Source organism: Galeopterus variegatus, unplaced genomic scaffold (genome assembly GCF_000696425.1).
Source record: "Galeopterus variegatus unplaced genomic scaffold, G_variegatus-3.0.2 Scaffold582, whole genome shotgun sequence".
Classification (NCBI taxonomy): domain Eukaryota; kingdom Metazoa; phylum Chordata; class Mammalia; order Dermoptera; family Cynocephalidae; genus Galeopterus; species Galeopterus variegatus.
In genome coordinates this window covers 276,164-281,057 of record NW_007726693.1, presented here as the reverse complement: position 1 = coordinate 281,057, position 4,894 = coordinate 276,164, and the positions used below count along the sequence as shown (strand labels likewise).

General features: G+C 40.7%; 1 protein-coding gene across 5 annotated transcripts in view; it reads right to left on the bottom strand.

Moving 5' to 3' along the window:
- Positions 1 to 4,894, bottom strand: part of NEDD4L (neural precursor cell expressed, developmentally down-regulated 4-like, E3 ubiquitin protein ligase) — a 233,534-nt gene that overhangs the window by 192,742 nt on the left and 35,898 nt on the right. The window lies entirely within an intron of this gene.

Here is a 4,894-nt window from a genome sequence, read left to right as displayed (position 1 = left end):
TCCCCCTGGTACCAACACCAAGAGGAGTGTGGGGCAGGGCCAGGGACCACAAGTCTAAAGGCACTGCCAGCAAACTCCAGTAGTACTTTTAAAAGTTCATGCCAATTTTTCATTTTATTCCATCATATATCCATGTTTGTTTTAATACAAATATAGTATTTTTAGTGACTTATAAAATAGAACCACGTGTATTTTGTGGCTATGGGCCCAGGAACCACAAATCTTTATTCCAGTTTCAGAGGCATTGAATTACACAGGCTACCCTGAGACAGTGACATCTGTCACCTAGATGCTTTTGGAGGCCCCACAAAAAAATGGGCCATGTCCCATTGTCCAGTTAGCACACTGCTGGTAGCATTCCCAGCCAATAGTATTTCAAATGGCACCCACATATACACTTTCTGTTGATGTAACTTTTAACCTGAGAATTCTGTCTAATCTTTTAAATGTATCATGTAGAAATGAGTCAGTGCAATGGTGAATAAATTAAAATTACATAATACAGTGTGAAATTGTTCAAGATTATTTGGACATATTTTGCAAAGGGGCACTTCATGGCTATCCTGAGCTGAGAGATGAGATAGCAAACAAGGAATACAACCTTGCAGCAGCCTGTTTCAAAGAAAACAATAAAATTTACTACTCTGTCCATTAACAAAATGGCAGCAATTGTGGTTGTGTTTTTTAAATGTATTGTTTTAGAATAGCTTTTGACTTACAGAGTTATCACAAAGATAACATGGAGAGTTCCCATGTACCTTGCCCCTAATTATTAACATCTATATTAGTAGAGTACATTGGTCACAGTTAATGAATCAAGGTTGATTTATTATTATTTAATAAAAAAGTCCACACTTTACTCATATTTCCTTAGTGTTTCTCTAAAGTCCTTCTTCCTGTTCCAAGATGCAATTCTGGTTTTCTTTCAATTTAGAAGTCAACCATAGGAAAACTATTTAAGCTAATATAACAAATACAAGCCAAAAAGACTAAAATGGGCTTCTCAAGGCATCCTAAGCCAAAGAAAAATACAAACATTGGATGAAACACCATCAAGTCATCCCTTCAACAATCCAACCTTCATCAATAGCAACAGGAATCACCACTCTGGAGAACTTATACTTTTCAAATACGAGTATGTAATGAGTTTCCCTTATGTAAAAAGTGACTCATAGCTGACCGTTCTGGATTTCAAAGAACAAGGCCAGATGACAGTAAAAGTGTCAGAAATGAGTACATGATTAACTGGAGAGTGAATTAATTAAACAGGCAAAAATTGCCATAAAAACGGAAACAAGGGAGAAACATCACAATAGATTAGAAAAGGAAAGTTAACCTTTCTGGGCTAGTTTCTTTATTTCCAATGAGAAGGTATTAGCCCAAATTAACTCTGAGATCCCCTTTTGTTTCTACATTCCACAATTCCTTCTCATTTCTCAGCCTTCAACAACACAGTGAGATAGGCAGCACAGATATCCCCACCCTATGCCCATCAGAGATAAGGCCCTGTTCTCAGCCACAGAGGGGCTTCCACGAAGTGCCTTCCACCACAAATGTAGAGCTTTTCCTGCCCCACGATGAAAGGAAGCCTCCCTTTAGGCCATGGATACTAGCAAACTATCAAGTAACTACCTTGATGTTAGCTATTGCACTATGTAAAATAAGACACTACCAATAATTTGAACTTGAAAGAAATATATCACATTACCTTAAAGCTATGTTATGTCATTTACATGCTCCACTAGGCTCAACCAAGCACTTTTGCAAAGCAAAAGAAAACAAAACACAAACACAAAACCACAAACAAAAAAACGCTCCTTACAAATAGGCTACCCAGAGATTTCAGATTTTCCATAACATTTCTTATTTTATACATTCTTTAAAGCAAAGTTTCCTAACCTACTGACACTTTGGGCTGGAAACTTCTATGTGATTGGGGGATAGGGAGGGCCATCCTGTACATTGTTAAACAGCATCCCAGGCTTCTACCCACTAGGTGCCAGTAGTACCTGCTCACCAGCCTCCCCCACCCCACCAAATTGTGACAACCAAAAATATCTCCAGACATTGCCAACTATCCCATAGGGGAGAGACAGCATCCCAGGCTTCTACCCACTAGGTGCCAGTAGTACCTGCTCACCAGCCTCCCCCAACCCACCAAATTGTGACAACCAAAAATATCTCCAGACATTGCCAACTATCCCATAGGGGAGAGGAGAGGGTAAAACTGCAGCTGGTTGAGAACCACTGCCTTTAAGCAATTCATAATATGTAGAAATAAATATAAGATTTCAATAGCAATGTAAGATTTCAGTGTGAATTAAATGGCTATTTTAAAAAACCTTTTATTAGATCATATAAACCAGTATTTGTCTCAGAAAATATAATCACTATGAAGATCAAAGAAGCAGAATCATACTTTTTCTTCTCAATTGTTATGAATTAGTGCTTTTTAAAACAATAACTATAATGTACAGATTTAATAATGCCCTAGAAACAAGGAATTTGGGTTAGAAATCATTTCTTAATGCTTTCCATCCCAAAATTCTAAAGTAAACATCAATCCTACAACCAGCAGCCAAGTCAGTCAAGCATGAGGCAGAAATTGGTCTGGGCAAGAGTCCAAAACGGACAACTCATGACCACTGGGTGCCACCCACCCACACACATGCCACCTCGTAGGACCACAGAATCACTGCCCAAGGGTCACTTGGCCACCAGCAATTAAAACAGGCCTAAAAGAAATTAAGTCTAGGGAAAGAAGAGAAATCCAATTGGGAAAGATGCACCTAATAAATGATTTAGGCATGTCCCCAGGTTTCTTACATGTTACTCCACTTAAGAGTGGAGGTTGAGAGAAACACTTCAATAATCAACAGTTAAAGAGGATGAAAGAGTTCTCAAGAAAAACCTGAGAGACTGCAGGTTGGGGCCATGTGGCTTTTGAAACTCATTTTAGAAGTTATCCCTTAAAATCATAAAAAGGAACATTCCTTATTTTTGCAGCTAAGAAAGCTTTTCTCATCTTTTATTAGGTGTCACTATGAACATATAGAAATTGCCACCACCACATATTTGGGTCAGAACAAGGCTTAAATCTACCCTATCAGCTGGGCTGCAAGGGTACGTGGACAACTCTTTCCTTTAAGGAGGGGTGCAGAGGGGTGTGCTAGCAGAAAAGTGAGGGATTCAGATGGTTGCTAAGGTGGCTGAGAGAGACCCAGGCAGTTCCCACCTGCACCTGGGAGACACTGATCACCCACCAGCACCTGGAAACAGTGCACAGAGAGGCTCCTCCAAGGTGGGCTCAGAGGAAAGGCTCATCAGAAATCTGTGGATTTCAGGAGCCCGATAACCATCGAAGAGTCGCCCACCATGCAGGCTGCTCTGCAGCTGCTCTCTTCTGCAGAGTATCTTTGGTTCCACCTTGTCTGTCTCAGACCAAATTCCACCCAAGGGAAGGAGCGCACATAAAGAGAGAACTGGCTATGCCCGGTTCCTGCAGGCAGGCAGGCAGGTGGCTGGTAGGGAAGAAATCACCCAGGAGGATCACTGAGTTCACCTGTGCAGTAGTAATCACGCTAAATGGTAATCAAGGCATAGAATCACTTACACTAAGGATCATTAACCAGGAGCTTGGGCCTCTTGACAACAGGTGAGAGTTCACAAGGTGAAAAAAATGCATTTGGATAAAGGGGCAGCGTCCTGTGGCTGAACACACGGTCTGAGTCATTTCAGGAGAAGGTCACATCAATGGCAAGAAAGGGGCAGAACCAAATGGAGGGGTGGGGGGAAAGGGGAACATATTTCTTTCTTCCACAGCTGCATTTAACATGCTTGGGTTTATTTTCTGTTCTTCCTCATCCCTTATGATATAACTTATCTCACATGCAAAGCAGTTTCCAAGTAAAGAATTATAAACAGGTAAGGTTTGTGGGGTTTGTCTCGCCAACTTCCCATTTCTCAACAGAAACATCTCCTTTTAGGGTCAAGGTTCAGCTCCACACTTTCAAGTCACAAAAAAAGATGGCCTTTCCCTATTTACTGCCCTGCCTTGCTGTTTCTCCCATATCCCGGGACCTAACAATTCTCCAGGAAAACAAGAAGTCACCATCAAGCAAATAGGGTCAGAAGTTCAATTTCACACATTACAAACTGCCATGGTTTTGAAGATTTCTGACAAGTGTTCTTTCTGACATGCTTCAAGTGCTGCCCAAGCTCGGGCTCCCGCCTCCTCACCACCACCTCCTGTGCCACTCCTCAAAACCAATGAGCGTGCCTGGCTCAGCCTTGGGCTAAGGCGGCCTGACATCTTCCCTGTCAGCAGAGTCACCCCAAAAGTGCAAGCGCTGCCCTGGCATTCCCTTCTGGAACTACATAATCGTAATTCAATTTTCCTCAAGTTATATATTCGACATAGAGCATTATTTGTGACTTCACTAAGAAAATAAAAGTAGAACCACTCTCTCTAACTTAAAGAAAATATAAGTGCCCCAGTGTTACTTTTTCTTAAAGGGAATAAAGGTTTATATGCTTGGAGGCTGAGCAATGTGGGGAAAACAATGAATAATGATCTATCAAGTATTTCCATGCACAGTTTTTAAAAGTTCCTAACTGAACCTCTATCCATATAAGAGCAAAATGATTTAACCTGTGTGAACACATGTGCAAACTAAAGTTAGAAGTCATGTGACTCATTCCTAAGTACTTCTTATAAAGGTTATGAAACAAATAAGGTGTCTATATCCCAGGAGGCAAGCCTGAAACAATAAAGAACACCTGTCCCATCCCAACTGAGCTGAGTGTATCAGCTATGCTTTAAACTGAATTTAAACAATGAAGTCTAAAAAGAAAAAAATAAATAAATAAAAGATCTGTCCTCATTTCACCTGGG